Here is a 20,015-nt window from a genome sequence, read left to right as displayed (position 1 = left end):
TTGCCCAAGACCCAAATTTTACTTCTTTGTAACTTAATTTTCTTCTAATTAGGTGGTGACATGTGTCACCAATAACACATATCATGATCATGTGTTAACACATGTCAAATCCTGGTTAAATGATTAATTTATTAAATTTTATTTAATTTAGGACAAAATTGATAGCATATATAAATAATTAGGTGGTGACATGTGTCACCAATGACACGTGTCATGATCATGTGCTAACACATGTCAGATCCTAATTAAATGATTAATTTATTAAATTCTATTTAATTTAGGACCAAATTGATTATATAAATAATAAAGACTGAATGTATAAAAATGTCAATTCCTTTTAACTGCCACATCATCATTTTTATCAATTGGTAACGACTGGTGGCTTAGTTGAAACAGTTAAATAATTATGTTGTATGATTGATAAATTTAAAAGATCGATGACAAAAGTAAAAAGGGCTAGATAGTTAAGTTGTCAACCTAGTAGTTTACACTTTTATTTATACGTCAAAATAACATTTTATAAATTTAAAATTCGAATTATTTTCAACCTCTTCTATATCCTAACTACTTTTTTTAATTAAAAAAATTCTTCAACAGATAAGAATTATACTATTATATTTATATAAAAAATACGTATCACATGAAATAAGATGAAATTAAATAATAATAAATCTGACATAATTGAATTTAATTGAATTCTTTTGGAATTTAGGGTTTAGAATGAAATTGAATTACTTTGGAAATTGGGGTTTAGAATGAAATTGAGGACTGTTTTGTAAGTTTTAAAAGTTGGGGGACCTAAATTCAAGTATCTAAAAAGTTCAATAACCTTTTATATAATTTACCCTAATTTCTAACGGTGGTTTAAGTTGGGGGACCATATTGCAAACGGAATAAATGTTGGGGGACTGTATTGCAAGTTTTAAAAGTTGGGGGACCTAAATGCAAGCTTCAGAAATGTTCAGTGACCATTACTATACTTTACCCTTATATTTAAAGGTTAATTCGGTTAATTTGGTTAATTAACCGATTTCGAACCGAATTAACCGTTAACCGAATTCCAAAAAAATCCTTAACCGTTCCCTGACCGAATTAATTCGGTGACCGACCGAATTAATTCGATGGCCGATCAAATTATCCAAACTAATTCGGCTCGATATATTAATTCGGTTAAAACCGAATTTTGAACACCTCTATTCATAAGCATAATGAAGATAAAAAGTGGGAAAGGGAATTGGTTAAGGTGTTCTGGAATTTAATAAGGAATTGCTTTTATTTTAACTTTGGGAAAACCACACGTTAACTCATCCTTATTTCATAGTTTTTTGCGTTCTAGTCACTAATTTTAGTTTAATCCTATTTAGATCCCTTTCTTTCCCATGTGTTACATTTAAGTCATTAGATATAGAGTCAAATCACCCCTAAGTTCCCCTAATCTAGCCATGTTTCAATATTATGGTCATTATACTTTCAAATACTTTATTTTAGTCATTAATTTACATTTGGCTTAATTATTGTTTGGTCTTTTAATTTTCTGTTTCGCTATTTTAATACTTTAAATTTATATTTTTTATTTAATCTCTTAATTTTATATTTTTTTCTTGCAACTCATTCCTAGAATTAATTTGATCCATAAATTTTAATTATTTCCAATTTAATTTTTAATTTGAATTTTCTTTCATTCATTTTATTTACTCTTTTTTATATTTCAATTTTAATTCTAACTCTTTGTGTTTGTTTGCTTTATTTTTTAACTTTATTTATGATCTTCTTTTAGGATAATTTTAATCAATTAAAGGTAAGTAATTTGAATCGAATCTCTAAATTTTAATTTAAATTTCAATTTTTGCAATTAAGACAACCGATGAATTAAACGGTACCGAAAGGGCAATTCAAGGATGCTAATCCTTCCTTAACTGTAACTGATTCCCGAATCCAACATATTTCTGGTAACGCAGATCAAGTAAGATGGTATCCGATCAACCAAATTTTTTTACGAAAAATAAATGATCGGTAGTGACTAATATTTTATTCAAGTTGAAACCCAATTCCTGACTCGTCCGAAAGACGGCCGCGATACCAATACATTTGAAAAGTGACATTCACCCCGTCTACGAATGCATGGCACTTCTCCTATAAGAAAATCATCCAAATATGAATACATAATGATAGAATAATCTAAGTCCAATCTGATCTGAATTTTAATATTTTTGAGGCATTTTTTAAATCCAATATATATATATATATATTATGAATTCATAATTGTAATTCCGACGGGCTGACAAACTCACAAGTCATAATTTTGAAATACTAATATGCAATCAATTTCACAACAATTTTATCAGTCATTCAAATAATTCAAGCATTTCAAACAATAAATTTAGCACGAATAAGGAACATACCTCGACTACGCTACTGATGGTAATATCCACCATATTTTCTAAATTAAACTAGAATTTAACAAAAATAAATGCGCTAAAATAACAATAATTATGCTCACGGTCAACACTTGCAAGTCGAGTCGGTTGGAAGATTGCAAGTAACGAATGCGGTGGCAGTAACTCGGTTTGCTAGTTCGGAATGTCCTGCAAAATTATCGCTCATATCATTAACCATATGACCCAATATTTCAGGCAAAAAATTAATGATGACAGAAATAAATTTTTCTATTCGAAAAGAGGCTGCCCGGGAGTAATTGATTTGAATATTAAATCTGTTGGTATAGAAAATAGGGCTGCCGGTGTTAATGGTACACTGGCGATGGTCCAAGAGGGTCGGGGATGTCACAGTCGGTCGTCCCGAGGCCTTAAACGACCGGTGGCGGCGCTAAAGGTTGGGGAAACAAAACTACAGTAACTTCAATGACTCCCCCACTACCGGCGAATGTAACACCGGAAAATCAAAGACCGACCGATCGAGAGGCACCAATGGCTAGCAAAAAGCCGCGGCAGCGGTGGCATGAGCTTGATCGCTCACGGGTTTCTCACAAGCCCTATCTCGATTCGATGACGACGGGCGATGTGGCGACAGAAGCAGTTGTTGATGACCGGTAACCTACCTTGGCAACTAACGGCGACAGAATGGTGAGCGACAGTGAAAAGAGATGGGAGCTACAGCAAGGGTTCTTTAAAGAAAAAGGGCGGGATGCCGCTTGAAGGTGTTATAATCGCCCCGGGGTTATTTTTAAGAAAATAAGTAAATCACAAAACAGACCATTAGACTTTTCTAGGGTTTAAGGAACTGCTCCAAAGTTTTCCAGATTTATGATTTAGTCATTGAAGTTCAATTTAGGAATTAGGTCAAAATTTCCCAAATTTTTGGGTTTTTAATTTGGGGAAAAAATTTGGGAAATTTTAGGGTGTTACAATTCTCCCTTTAAGAAAAATCTAATCTTGAAATTTACCTGGAGGAAAAAGATACGGATACTGAGCTCTCATGACTTTTTCGGCCTCCCACATGGATTCATCACGACCTCAGTTACGCCACAAGACTTTCACCATCTTAACGGTTTTTCTCCAAAGAACTTTTTCATCCCTCTCAAGAATTTTAATTGATTTTTCTCGAATCTCAAGTCGGGTCGAATCTCAAGAATTTTAACCATCTTAACGTTTCAACACAGAAACATAGAAAACATTGTGAATGCAGGCAAGCTCAGGTGGCAACTCAAGTTGGTAGGAAACAAGTCCAACACATCGTACAATCCGATAAGGCCCAATAAAACGTGGACTCAACTTACCCTTTCGACTAAAACAAAGTACCTTCCTCCACGGAGATACTTTAAAGAAAACCTCATCACCTACATCATACTCAATGTCCTGACGTTTCAAATCAACATAGGATTTTTGTCTGTTAAAAGCAGTTTTCAGCCTATCCTGAATTATCCTTAATGTTTGTTCCGCCTCAAAAACAAAATCTAGGTCGTGCAGCCTATGCTCAACCAACTCAGTCCAACCAATCGAAGTCTAACACTTATGTCCATGCAGAGCCTCATATGGAGCCATCTTAATACTAGCCTGAAAGTTTTTATTGTAGGCAAACTCGGCCAACGGTAGGAACTTTAACACAACCTCTTAACATGTCTTCAAGGATCTAAATTATCTGCTCTGACTGACCATCTATTTGCAGATGATAAGTAAGCTGAAAATCAATCGAGTAACCAATACACTATGTAAAGACTTCCAGAACTTCAAAGTGAACCTTGGATCATGATTTGAGATGATAGAAAATGGTATCCCATGTAAACGGATAATCTTATCAATGTAAAGTTATACCAGCTTATTCAAAGAGTAATCAACTCAGACCAGAATAAAGTGAGTAGATTTTGTAAGACGATCAACAATGACCCAAATAGAATCCTTTTTTGATGAAGTTAGAGGAAAACTCGATACGAAGTCCATAGTTACACGTTCTCACTTCCACTATATAATCTTAATTTATTTAAGTAACACATATGGACATTGATGCTTCGCTTTCACTTTCTGACAAGTCAAACATCGAGACACATAACCAATTATATCCCCTTAAGTCCTTTCCAATAGTACATCTCTCGAAGATTTATATACTCATCCCCACCAGGGTGCATAGAATTTGGACTGTCATGAGCTTCACGGAGAATAACTTATTGTAGACCATAATTCCTCGGAATACAGTACCCGCCTCTTAAACACAGAAAACCATATCGATCAATTGTAAAATCCTAATATGAACCACTCTCAACCTCTCTAATTCGGTGAATAGAAAAGGGATCTTTGCGCTACTCTGCACGAATCTTGGATACAAGAGTAGGAACCACACGTAATTCAACCAAGAGACTACCATCCTCATACAAACTCATCCGAGCAAATAGGACCCTAAAATACGCGATAGCATTATGGCTCAGTGCATCGGCAACCATATTATTTCTCAGGTGATACTTAATCTAGAACCAGAACCAATCGGTTTACTCTGATCCCTACCCTGAATTGGTGCCTGAACAGAAGCCTATGACTGACTAGGATCATAAGAACCAGTAACGGGAATAGGACAATCTATAAAGCGATTCTCCTGTGACCCACATCGGAAAAAACCTCAAGCCTTCCTCCAGGCACTCCCCAGGATACCTCTTGTTACAGTGCGAACACAACGGTGCTTAATAACCTCTAGTCGAACCTCCAACACTAACAGTCTGAGCATCAGATGTAACCGGTCTAGCACTAGAATAACCTTGAGAACATGAATCATCCCTTGATCTCTTGCCAAACTAATTCATATATCCCGACTGTATAAGTAGCCCTGATTGCCGTTGATTTTTGTAGTTATTTTGAAGTCTATAACCTGCCGGTGTTACCTCACTCTTCAACAGTCTTGTCTCGAGCAGCTAACTCATTAAATACCATGTCAAGGTGTAAGGCAACAGCTGAACGAATCGAAAGACCGTGACCCTTCAGAAACCATTCGCATCTCTCCTTCTCATTCGAAACCAGTCCCAGAGAATACTTAACCAACCCTAGAAACTCAATCTCATAGTTGTTCACAGTCATGTCGTTTTGTTTCAGATTTAAGAAGTCCTCCCGGTATTCATCCATGTACTTAGCCCCCATATAATGATCCTAAAACGCCTGACGAAAATGCTCTCAAGTGACCTGCCTTGTCAAAATGGTACCATACTCAGATTCCTACCAGTCTCGAGCCTCACCTCCTAGCAGTGACACTGCAACTCTCAACCTACGACCAACCGGATAATCTGTCTCCTCAAATAAATGTTGTAGCTTCTTCAGCCAATACTCAGCATCAATAGGGTTTACCCCAGTCTTACCCTCAAACGCTATCATCCCAGTAACCAAGAATTTAGTCGATACAGGTTTCCTAACACTCTGTCTGGCAAAGGTAGCGAAGTAACTCCCGATTCACCGCAGTATTATCAACCTCAATTGTCTCGCTATCCTCTGATTCCCAAGATCCCTCACTCTAAGTTTGGGGTACAGGTGTATCCTCATTAACAACCTGATGAACGTCCATTTTATTCACATGTTCATCAACCTCAGTCTCATCCATCTGATTCAGGTTTTGAGTCTGGCCCACAGTAGAAGGATGATCAACTCTAGCTTGAGTGGTTCGACCACATTTGTTTGCTAAACGAGAACTCTTACACAGTGCCATAAGGACTAACTACAAAAGTCAACACCTAAAGTTATTATCGATACTTGGAATCTTCGAATATAAAAGTATAATAAAAATCAAGAAATAATAACACAAATTTACTTCGAAAATTCCCTCTTTAAATAAAAAATATCTTGTTTCCGTTAATAATTATTTTTCGGTTAAAAATTTTTACGGTCGAGCCCCACAAACGATGATTGAACCTGACTCTGATACCACTAAATGCAACCCCCTTTAACCGACCTAAGGCAGGTTAGGCCAGATCTAGGAGGCCCACTAACTTGACGTCGAAAAACTCACCCAAATAATATTTATAAATAATTTAACATAAACTCTCATATTTATTAAGTTCAAATACTTTAAGTAATTAAAATAAATGAAATAATAATTTAACATCAATAAAACGTATATCAAATCCCAAAGTTTAAATTTGTAATCTAAAACATAATTTATGTCCAATATCCAAAATATTTAAACACATAAAATTTTATCCAATAAAATATAAATAAAACATAAAATAGAATATCCGAGAAAATTTTTCATACTATGAAATAATAAAATATGAATAATGTAGAACACAAGTATCGAGTCTCCTAATTTTGAGTATCTGAAAGAAGAGACTAAGGGAAATTAAGTAACGATGCTTAGTGTGTCCTTAAAGTGCATATATATATAAGCATGTTCAAGCCTAATCCAAAACAATCATAGATAATATTCACATATTGAATCATCAATAAACATGACAGTTAAAATGTTATGCACATGTATATGTACCCACCCATACACCAATCTCACTTAGAGGAGTGAGTTTCCCAGAATCACACTATATACCAGTCAAACTCACCATGTGTGTGGGGTCTGCCACAAAGACAGAGGCCACTGAATATGAAAAGTGACATTCACCCGTCGAGTGAATGCACTACACTTCCCCTATCAGGAAATCATCTCAATATGAATGCAAAATGACATAATAACCAAAGTCCAACCTGATCTAAATATTAATATTGGCATTTATTAATTTTGAAACATATATATATATATATATTGAAGCATTCAATTCCAACAGATCATCACAATCAGACAATTATTATGAATTCATAATTGCAATTATGATAGACTCACAAGTCATAATTTCCTAATATTAATATGCAATCAATTTCACAATCAACATGTTCACAACAATTTTATTAGTCATTCAAATAATTCACGAATTTCAACCAATAAACTTAGCACGAATAAGGAATAAACCTCGACTACACTATTGAAGTTAATATCCTCTACCACAGTCAGTCCGAGTAGAAGAACGACCTGAATTATAACCTACAAAATAATAATAATTTCTAAATTAAACTATAATTTAACAAAACTAAATGCGTTAAAATAACAATAATTATGCTCACGTTCAACACTTACAACTCGAGTCGATTCGAAGTTTGCGAGTAATGGAGGCGGTGGTGATAACTTGGTTTGTCTGTTCGAAATGTCCTGCAAATTATCGTTCATATCAATAACCGAATGACTTAATGTTTCATGTTAAAAATTAACGATGACAGAAATAAATTTTTCGATTAAAAAAAGGGTAGCCCGGGAGTAATTGATTCGAATATTAAATATGTCGGTACAAAAAATAGGACTACCGGCCAAGCCTTCCCCATGTGATGACCGACTGATCGAGAGACACCAACGGCCAACACAAAGCCGCGACAACGGTGTCGTGAGCTTGGATGCTCATGAACCCTATCCTGAGTCCACGACGACGAACGGGGTGGCGATAAAAGCAGTTGAAGATGATCAGCAACCTACCTTGGTGACTAACGATGGCAGAGTGGTGAGCGACAGTGTGAAGAGAGGGGAACGGTGAGTTCTATATCTTCCAAAATTTTGTAGTTCTAACCACTAACATGTTTATAGGTTTGATATTAGCACTAAGAACTTGTATATAAGTTTTTTGCAAAGATCATGCAAGACTAAAGCAAAGAAGATTTCCCATCTCTTTCAGCCGATTTCTTTAACTCGTCTACTATCTCCTAAATAATCATATGTGTTTCTAATCTCAAATGAAAAATAAATAAATGGTGATAAACCACCACAACACTATTTTTCTCATCAACAAAAAGAAAATTGAATTTTTGTACTAAATTACCCATCATAAAATGTCATTTGTCACTTTTCACTTATAATTGACTTGCTCTATTTTCATGTCATTTGTACTTGGACTTTTCATGTACATCGAAAAACAATTAGACATAAATTTTATTGCAGATAAATCCTAATGTATGTGTAAAATATTAAGATTAACATATTCAACTTGTTTTAACTATGCTACTGTAATTCAATGATGATGACTAACCCCTTTTAAAAAAATCAAAATTGATATTTTTGTGTTGCAGGTGCATATATCTGTAGTTGGTCCTGATAAAATGAGGATATCTTGGATTACCCAAACCTCAACTCCAATAGTAGTGGAATACAGTACATCTCCAAAGGCATACACCAACTCTGTAACTGAGACTTCTTCTTCCAAGCGTTATCTTCTATACACATCAGGTCAAATTCATGTTGCGGTCATCGACCCCTTGAACCCAAACATCGTCTATTACTACCGTTGTAGCTCCAATTCTACCCATGAATTTAGTTTCAAAACCCCTCCGGCTCAACTTCCAATTAAATTCGCTGCTGTTGGTATGTGAGTTTTATGTTCCTCGCTTGTTTTCTTTTTTGTAAAACCTTAATTTAGTTATGCAAATGTGTATAAGGTGAACTTGGACAGACAGAATGGACAAACTCAACTCTTCAACATGTTAGACAATTGAATTACGACGTGCTATTACTGTCGGGAGACTTGGCATATGCTGATTTTGTACAACCTCTATAGGATTCATTTGGCTGCCTGGTCGAACCACTGGCTAGTCAACGACCCTGGATGGTTACACAAGGGAACCACGAAGTCGAAAAGATCACTTCCATCCATAAGATATGATGTGATCCGATTCAGCATAAAAAATGGACTTGCATCTCCAACCTTTCTCAATGTTCAAAGGGGGATTTTCTTTAACTTAATCTTTCTTTATACCATAGTTATGATAATGGCTTACATACATTATATTTATAGTTATGATGATGATATTATGAATGTATGAAGTTATTATTATGAACCACATATTTATATCTTATATTACTTAGCTTATAAATGCTTTCTTTTGTAGGTACATGTTCGGCCACATCATGGGAGCTGATTTAAAGCTAGAATTGAGGTCAATAAGCTAGGAAACCTTACATAGGATGACTTGGGAGATCATGAAGGACAAATGGTGAAAATTTGTCAGCTGACCCCCGAGCTCATAGCTCACTTGAGCTGGACTTTTGAGCTAGCTAGAGACTTCATTTCAGCTGGAGAGTTGCACCATCATCTTCACCACACAGAGCACTACAAATATGGTCTAGGTCAAATTTTTGTGAATTCGTACCTTTTCGCGAAGAGTTGCCAATCCGAGAAGTGACCTTTCACAAGGAGCTGTCCTATGACTCATCTTCATGCAATTCATCTATGGCCAGCTCATCTTCAGCTCAAACTCATGGGAAGTAGTTCGAATAATGAAAGGTTGTTTCACACAAATGTGACCTTTCATAATTAGTTGCTGCCCCATTAATGCCAAGTCACCTAGACACATGTTTGATGCCAAGTCACGCCTAAGTTGTTGTTCATCTACACACCATGGAAGAGTCCACGCCTTAAGCATTCAACACCAACCATGTGAGTGCCACATGACCAGCCACCCATGTGTTTTGCATGTGAATGAATTAGGCGCCAAGATGAATAGGCTTCTCTCTATTCGGCCTAAACATCATCATGCTTCAAATTGGCGCCAAGATGAAGAGTTATGGGAACCATTCGGCCAAAGACATCTCCCCTCATCCAAGCATCATTTATTTTCATTTTAAGACATGTACTTTGCCGAAAAGGCATCTAGTTATTCGGCCAAGCCTTTACAAAACTATAAATAGGCTTTGGCATTCATTTGTAAACTTAACCCTTTGATAATTAAAATCCTTTTGTGAGATTATTCTCTCTTCAAGTTCTTTTTAGAACTATATCGATTAAGCAAGCCTTTTCTAAAGCTTGTGGCGTCATTCCCTCATTGATACTTCTGGTTCCTAGTTTAAATAACTAGAGGGTCAAAGTCCTTTCATACCATCCCTTATAGAACTTATAAGAAACGGGTCTTTGCTCCTTTATAGCATTGGTTCCTTCTTAGTTTTATAAGATACAATCTGTCCATCACCATTATCACGCCTATATCATCACCATATTCCATCACCATATCACGCCAATAACATCATCCTTCCATTACCATTTCATCACCATTAAATCATCCTTCATTCATCAACAAGGTATACTTCATCATCACCATTGGAGGCCGAAGTCAACATCACTTGAAGGAGATTTATTCAACATTTCCGCAGCCCAACTTTGATAACTATTCTATCCATTTCAAATCTTTCCATTTCTATTTACTTTTCATTTCTTAATTATCATATTACTTAATCAATTCTTCTTCTTTTGTGCAGATTACTTTCAATCCAAGGTGTAGCATTTGGTGTCTCTCCTAGATCGGGAAACAACAAGGTTGCCAACTTCTCCATAATTGAAGAAGCCTGGTTAGCCTCACATCAAGCGGTAATCAGAGCCTTGGTGGATTGACATAAAAAGTGCTACAACAAAAAAAAAAGCAACAAGAAAGAAGAAAACAAAAGAGAAAAGAAAAAGACTCCTACATCAAATTTGGAGTGCAAAAGAAAGAAAAGAAAAAGAAGAATAAAAAAAAAACAAAGAAAAAGTGAAGCAAAGCTGCAAATACCCTCAAAGAGAAGCACAATACAATCTGCCCCAACATCAAACTTGAAGGAGGTATCCTTGTTGTTTCTTGTGAAGGAAGATAGTAAGTGTTGCAACTTGAGTTGTAAGTTATCTTCACTTTCTTACTATTTTATTTCCTTTTCTTTCATCTTTTCTTATTTCATTACTTTATCCTTTTTCTTAACCTTTTTCTAGCCTATCCTTTATCCTATACCTTAACCATTTCTAAACCGACGCACAAACTAAAGAAACTTGCTCAATCTTGAGTTAGTTCTTTAAAAGGACCCACAAGAGAGAATTGAGCGGTAAAAGGCAAACGAGAGGGTGAGATCAGAAGGGGGATCAGAAAAAGCCAAGGATCATATCCCCGAGTGCAAACACGAGAGTGAGTGGAGTGCAATCTGAAATTTTCTTTGGAGTGACCACGTGAGGTTTTTGTGAGTGTGCTGGTAAGGTTTTTAAATTACTTTATTTCACTAACCATGTCTCAAAGTCCCCAAGGAAATGCAGGAACACCAAACTTACAAATGCAGGCACTCATTGGTGAAATGATGAGAATGTTTCGTGAAGAGTTCGATGCTCTTCATGAGAAGATAGATCAACGCCATGATTTACCACCAACCCGACATAATGGAGCCAATAGAAGGCAACAACAACCACCCCCTCCAGAAGAAGATGTTCAAGAAAATTTTGATGAGGGTGAACAAGCAGCATTCCAAGGGCCTAGACGTGCCATTATTGATGACAATTTGAGCAACATTAAGATCAAAATTCCTCAATTCCAAGGAAAGACTGATCCTGAAGCCTATCTTGAATGGGAAAGCAAAGTGGAACATGTTTTTAGTTGCCATAACTATTCCGAGATGAAGAAAGTAAGATTGGCAGCCATGGAGTTTATAGACTATGCCTTAATATGGTGGGATCAACTTACCCTTAACCGAAGGAGGAATGAAGAACGACCGGTCTCAACTTGGCATGAAATGAAAGGTATTATGAGAAAACGATTCATTCCTGTTCACTATCACCGTGACTTGTTTCAAAAGTTACAGAATCTTAAACAAGGCCATAGGAGTGTGGAGGACTACTACAAAGAGATGGAAGTGGCTATGATCCGAGTCAACATTGAGGAGGATCGTGAAGCAACTATGGCAAGATTCCTTGCTGGACTTAATCCCGAAATTGCCAATACCTTAGAGTTGTATCATTACATCGAATTAGATGAGATGGTACAAATGGCAATGAAGATTGAAAGGCAACTGAAGAAGAGACATACATCTCGTAATGTTGCGCCAACACCATCAAAATGGAGTCCAAACGTAAAGAAACCTACTCCTCCTGTTAAAGAACAAGCTGAATCTTCAAAGACTCAACAAGTAAGTAAAGACCCCAACCGAGGAAAGCAAACCACTGAACGATCAAGAGACATTAGATGTTTTAAATGTCTTGGAAGGGGCCATATAGCTACACAATGTCCTAACCGGAATACCATGCTCTTACTTGGAAATGGTGAAATAGAATCAGAACCAGAAGAGGAAGAAGAGGCACCCCTTGAAGTCAATGAAGAAATAACTCTTGCTGATCCCGTTGATCAAGGAGAAGCCTTGGTAATTAGAAGGAGTTTGAATCTTCAAGTTGCGGAAGACAATGCACAACGAGAGAACATATTCCATACCCGATGTCATATAAATGAAAAGGTATGTTTTGTTATCATAGACGGTGGAAGTTGTACTAATGTGGCTAGTACAATAATGGTGGAAAAACTTGGTTTGAAAACAATGAAGCACCCAAATCCATATAAGTTGCAGTGGCTCAATGAACGAGGAGAACTCAACGTTAGCAAACAGGTGATAGTTCCTTTTTCCATTGGCAAATACAAAGATGAGGTTATGTGTGATGTTGTCCCTATGCACGCTAGCCATCTACTTCTTGGAAGGCCATGGCAATATGACAAAAGGACTATTCATGATTGTTTTACCAATCAATACTCGTTCAGCCATAAAGGAAAGAAGTTTATCCTAACTCCTTTAACGCCTAAACAAGTTCAGAATGATCAAGTCAGAATGAAACAGAGTGTTGAGGCTATGAGGAAAGGAAAAGCAACAACTGTGGGAGAAACTGATCCAAAAACAAGTGCTTATTCTTCAAAGTGCTTGATTCGAGAATGCCTATTGACAAAATGCAAGGTTAAAGATGATTATTCTAACTTTGAACATGCAGATTTTTCCTTTGACTTGCAGGATTTACCAAGAGGCACCAATTGCCAAAAGGAAGATTTAGGAGACGTGACCTTTGGGAACCCAAAAGATGTGTCCATTGAAAAGCAAAAGGACATCAATTTTCATTCAAAGAATGTGTCTTTAGAAGAACCAATGGACGTGACCTATGAGAATCCAATGATCATGCCTATTGGAGTATTAAAAGACACCACTTTTGGGATATCAAGGGACCACAATATCAAAGCAAAATTACATGGGCATATCTCACTCAAGAGCCTAAAGAAGGAATCCCAATTTCTGACGAAACAGCAACTATGGAATGGAGGAATGTTGAAAAGAAACCACCCTTCGATTTGATGACAAATCGCTTTAAAGAAGGGGGGGATGATGTGATCCGATTCAGCATAAAAAAATGGACTTGCATCTCCAACCTTTCTCAATGTTCAAAGGGGGATTTTCTTTAACTTAATCTTTCTTTATACCATAGTTATGATAATGGCTTACATACATTATATTTATAGTTATGATGATGATATTATGAATGTATGAAGTTATTATTATGAACCACATATTTATATCTTATATTACTTAGCTTATAAATGCTTTCTTTTGTAGGTACATGTTCGGCCACATCATGGGAGCTGATTTAAAGCTAGAATTGAGGTCAATAAGCTAGGAAACCTTACATAGGATGACTTGGGAGATCATGAAGGACAAATGGTGAAAAGTTGTCAGCTGACCCCCGAGCTCATAGCTCACTTGAGCTGGACTTTTGAGCTAGCTAGAGACTTCATTTCAGCTGGAGAGTTGCACCATCATCTTCACCACACAGAGCACTACAAATATGGTCTAGGTCAAATTTTTGTGAATTCGTACCTTTTCGCGAAGAGTTGCCAATCCGAGAAGTGACCTTTCACAAGGAGCTGTCCTATGACTCATCTTCATGCAATTCATCTATGGCCAGCTCATCTTCAGCTCAAACTCATGGGAAGTAGTTCGAATAATGAAAGGTTGTTTCACACAAATGTGACCTTTCATAATTAGTTGCTGCCCCATTAATGCCAAGTCACCTAGACACATGTTTGATGCCAAGTCACGCCTAAGTTGCTGTTCATCTACACACCATGGAAGAGTCCACGCCTTAAGCATTCAACACCAACCATGTGAGTGCCACATGACCAGCCACCCATGTGTTTTGCATGTGAATGAATTAGGCGCCAAGATGAATAGGCTTCTCTCTATTCGGCCTAAACATCATCATGCTTCAAATTGGCGCCAAGATGAAGAGTTATGGGAACCATTCGGCCAAAGACATCTCCCCTCATCCAAGCATCATTTATTTTCATTTTAAGACATGTACTTTGCCGAAAAGGCATCTAGTTATTCGGCCAAGCCTTTACAAAACTATAAATAGGCTTTGGCATTCATTTGTAAACTTAACCCTTTGATAATTAAAATCCTTTTGTGAGATTATTCTCTCTTCAAGTTCTTTTTAGAACTATATCGATTAAGCAAGCCTTTTCTAAAGCTTGTGGCGTCATTCCCTCATTGATACTTCTGGTTCCTAGTTTAAATAACTAGAGGGTCAAAGTCCTTTCATACCATCCCTTATAGAACTTATAAGAAACGGGTCTTTGCTCCTTTATAGCATTGGTTCCTTCTTAGTTTTATAAGATACAATCTGTCCATCACCATTATCACGCCTATATCATCACCATATTCCATCACCATATCACGCCAATAACATCATCCTTCCATTACCATTTCATCACCATTAAATCATCCTTCATTCATCAACAAGGTATACTTCATCATCACCATTGGAGGCCGAAGTCAACATCACTTGAAGGAGATTTATTCAACATTTCCGCAGCCCAACTTTGATAACTATTCTATCCATTTCAAATCTTTCCATTTCTATTTACTTTTCATTTCTTAATTATCATATTACTTAATCAATTCTTCTTCTTTTGTGCAGATTACTTTCAATCCAAGGTGTAGCATTTGGTGTCTCTCCTAGATCGGGAAACAACAAGGTTGCCAACTTCTCCATAATTGAAGAAGCCTGGTTAGCCTCACATCAAGATACCCTTCACGGCATTCAACGTGCGATGGCATATGCCATTCGAGGAAAGTGAATCCGCTTCCAACCTGTATTACTCTTTCAATGTGGCTGGTGTCCATGTTATCATGCTCAGCTCCTACACCGATTTCGATCAATTCAAATGGCTACAAGCTGATTTAGGGAATATCGATAGGGAAAAAACTCCATGGATTATTACGGTAGTCCATGCACCATGGTACAATACCAATTGTGCTCATCAAGCAGAGCCTGAATCAGATCTTATGAAGAAATACATGGAAGAATTACTATATAAAGCTCGGTAGATATCATTTTTGCTGGCCATGTTCATGGTTATGAACGATTTGTAATCTTTCTTTTTCTTCAACATCTTTTTTCCATGTATTCAAGTTTGCTTATATTGCATCTTTGTCTCTTTCAATGTGTAGAATCAAGTTTACAATGGAAAAATCGACAATTGTGGTCCGACCTACATCACGATCAACGACGGTGGAAATCGCGAAGGTCTAGCAAACAAGTGAGTCGGGTTTTTAGATAACAATCGACTGTTAAAATGATGAGAAGATGGAGATAATGGTAATTGCATTGTGTTGTGATATGTTTAGGTATATAGATTCGAAACCGGAGATATCAGAATTCAGAGAAGCAAGCTTCGGGTATGTGAAACTCGAGGTGGTAAATACGAGCCATGTCGTGTTGACGTGGCACATAAACCACGATGATGTTTCAGTTGCTTCATATACACTTTGGTTCACTACCATGTTGTCTCATTCTGCTTGCACTATAGCAGAACTAGTCTATAGCAACGTTTAAAAACGTAGCTAAAAATGCTGTCGACGTAAAAAAATGCCGCTAATACAAATGCCACAACTGTTAGTGGCGTTTTCTACTAATAAACGTCGTTAAAATTCAGGTTATGTAACGGCGTTTGTATACTAAAATGCCACTAAATGTCAAGTTATATAGCGGCGTTTTAGTATACAAACGCCGCAAACAAGTTTGCCATATAGCGGTGTTTTTTTGGCACAAATTTTGCAATAGGTTTGATATTTATAGGCATTTCCCACAATAGGTTCGCTATTTAGCGGCGCTTTTAGTCACAAACGCTGCAACATATTTGATATTTAACGGCATTTCGGGAACAAACGCCGCAATAAGTTGGTCATTTAGCGATATTTTCCCCTGAAAACGCCACCAAATATGCACTTCGTTAGCAGCATTTTGCCCCTAAAACGCCGCTAATCGAAATTAATTTTCAACACATCTTCTTCCTATTTTGTATTACCCAAATTTAAACTATAACAATATCCAATAACCATCTTAAATTTAATTACAATTAAAATTAAGTAATAATACATAAAACATAAATAAATCAAAAGTTTACAAACATCCAAGTTAAATATAATGTAGTTCATTATTTTTAATAACATAAACAAAGCATTAACCTAAGAAACACCTAGGATGATGAATTATTTGTTTGATTCTGCTGCATCATCTGCTTCATAGCTTCAATTTGATTTTGAAGTTCTGCATATTTTTTCTGAAATGATGTTTCTCTCTCTGCTTCTCTCCCTGCTTCTCTCGCTGCTCTCACTTCTTCTCTCACTTCTATCTCTACTTCTCTTGCTTCGGCTTTTATTTGAGCAATTTTTTCATCAACTTGACTCAACTCTTGTTTTAATCGATTAACTTCTTGTTGAGAAGACTGGCTTTGTGATGGCATGTACTGAGACGAGCTGGATCCAAAATATTTGGTTGGAGTAACGAATGATCCCTGACAGCGAACTCGACCATATCTTTCAAGACTGAAAACTTCAGCAATAACGTGATTTTTCAATCTTGTTTGCATTAATAGAAGCATGGGATGAAGCCGTAGCTTCATACTCTACACTTTTATCGTTCAATTTTTCCTGATAATCAGTTAAGAATTTAGAACAAATTTAAACATTATTTAAAATAAAAATGTTACATGCTGAAGTTACAGTTCATATCAAGTTGCGAGTTTAAATGGTTGATCAACATACATACATGTGTCAAATGTAAATCTCTCCTTGGTAAATTGGAATATGTTGATGACAGAAACAAGTTGTCATCTCAAATAACAACTAGTAGGGTGTCAACTATATCCAACTTAAACTTCATAAAATCAACTCCATTAGTTAACCAAAAACAAAGATTCGAACTTTGTTTCCTATGTTAACTAAAAATAAAGAGAACTAATCACACAAAAAGAGGGTTATTACTTTTGTTGATTCGACACTTTATTTTTATCAAGGTACCCTGTTTCCAGCACTTGTATTAGACACGCATATACGACCTTCAAAATTCCTCCAAATGCAACATAACAAGTATACCATGCTTTCATGTTGCAAAATCAGAATCAAGATGCACGTACAGATCAAGTTTACTTCAGAAACATACACACAAAGATTAGACATATGACAAAATCATTCATACAATTTAGAAGATAGACCATAAAAATAGAAACAAAAACAGTCAAACTTGTGTGTATGGATAAAGAGGAAAAGAAGCAGAGCGTGTTACCCGGTAGAATGATGAACGGCGATGAAACTGGCAACGGTGGCTTTATGCTTTGCTGCTGGTGGTGGCTGCGCGATGGTGGTTGGCGCTAGTGGAGACGCACAGTAGGAAAATCACAAATTTATATTGTCATTGCAGTCACCAATTTAAATCAACATCAGATAACTAAAATTTGGGGAAAATCAAAGAGGTGGATTTTTTTCATAGAAACTGTAGCATAGACTGCCATTTTGCCATTTGTTAGACAATGTTATCCTTTAAAATCCTCAAGTTGAGAAAATCGATAGAAAATGAACATATGATATTCTAATTAATTGCTTGTGTGCCAAAATTATCAAACTATAAAACAATCTGCTGAAGGTTCGATATGAAGGAATTGCTTCATATCATTAGCAATATTTGCAAATGTGAACTAATTTGGAACAAGCATGTGCAAAGAATGGACCCTAAATATACTTAATTGATTTTCTTCTTATCTAAATACCCTTTTAGCAACTGAGGCCTAAACTTGAATATTTTACCAATACTTTTATTTCCCTCCATGAAATAGACTATAACATGCTGATAATACAGTAAGAACTTGCAGTTTTGCTAATTACAAACCAAAAACGCATAAAACCAAATATACAACATCCATGATGACCTTAGTTAGTTTGCTATGTACAAACAAACACTTCTACAAGTGTTATCATTTACCACAACATCAAAGAAAAATAATTTCAATCAAAAGCATGTCTTTTGTATTTTTAGACAACCAACAGTTAAACAAGTATGAGCTTTCGAGTTTCAATGCAATGATGATTCCAAGGTGAAGATTCCATGTTATGATATCTGCAAGCTAAAGGGAATGCATACAAAATTATCAATCTATGGATCAAGTGAAACCAAAACAAAAGAAGCAAAGTTCATGGATTTCCCAATTCATTCATTTCATCATCTTCTTCTCCACCCAACAAGGCCAAAAGAAAATGCCTAGTGGTTGCTTATGAAAAACAGAGAAATGTCCAAAATTTTCGCTTATGAAAAACAGAGAAACGCCCAAAGTTTTCGCATATCAAAAACATAGAAACGCCCTCAAAAAGAAGTGTGTGGCGAAGAAGAAAGGCAAACCTGGTGGTTGGCCGAAAGAGTGCGACGACGACGATGGTAGCTTCTACTAGTGGTTGCGGTACGGTGGTTGTGTTGGGTTAGGGATTAGAAATGTGTAAAGGAGAAAAATAGCAGAGATCGGGAGTGAAGCCCCCAAAACATGTAAAGGAGAAAAATTAAAAAGGGATAAAGGTTAGGGGACTAATAGTGGTGTTTGTTAGCAAAAACGCCACTATTTCCAGACAAGTAGCGACGTTTATTTAATAAACACTGCTAAAATATGAGTATGTTGCGGCGTTTGTTAAAAAACGCCACTAAAGTATTAGTTTTTTAACGGCGTTTGTCTACAAATGCCACTATAGTATGGTTCTGTAGCGGTTTGTCGAAAAATGCCATTAAAATATGGCTCTGTAGCGGCGACTCTAATAAAAACGCCACTTCATTGTGAGTCTGTAGCGGCATTTTTTTACAAACGCCATTAATGTTTACCATTTTGTGGCGTTTTGCCTAAAAACACCGTAATATCTATAAATTTAGTGGTGTTTACATTCAAAACGCCACTATAGATCAATTTTGTTGTAGTGTTGATCTCTAAATCCTATAATACCATTCAATAATTAGCCACATTACTCAAATCACATCCATTTTCAAAAGCTTTGCCCCTAAACATTATCTTTAATAAAAAAAAGGGCACACCAAAATCATAACACACATCAGAACAACATATCAAGAAATCATAATAACGTCTTAAGGATGCTAAAAAAATGTTGTATCCCACAAATATTAATCTTATCTAATACGATTAAAATATATTTCTATGAAATTTAAGTTTTGAGCCGAGTTTATGGAGAATTTATCCTAAGATAATTATGAAAATATCTTTTTATATATTTATATGCTAGTAGTTAGGTTATGATAAAAGTATATGTGAAAAATAACATATGAAGTACTAGAATAATGGGATTTAAATTATTTTACTTTTATATTGTTAAATTGAATAAATTAATATTTTATTAAATTATATTTTTTATTTTGAAAAAATAGGTGAAGAAAATAAAAACTATATAAGTTAACTAAAAATTTAACTGTA

The 20,015-nt window shown here is 36.0% G+C and overlaps 1 pseudogene; it reads left to right on the top strand.

Moving 5' to 3' along the window:
- Positions 1 to 16,108, top strand: part of LOC120182413 — a 36,311-nt pseudogene extending 20,203 nt beyond the window's left edge.
- Positions 16,109 to 20,015: the final 3,907 nt, after the last annotated feature.

The sequence above is a fragment of the Hibiscus syriacus genome, unplaced genomic scaffold (genome assembly GCF_006381635.1).
Source record: "Hibiscus syriacus cultivar Baekdansim isolate YM2019G1 unplaced genomic scaffold, ASM638163v2 tig00003721_pilon, whole genome shotgun sequence".
Lineage (NCBI taxonomy): Eukaryota > Viridiplantae > Streptophyta > Magnoliopsida > Malvales > Malvaceae > Hibiscus > Hibiscus syriacus.
The sequence above is the reverse complement of the archived record's forward strand: the minus strand, read 5'-3'. Positions and strand labels throughout refer to the sequence as shown.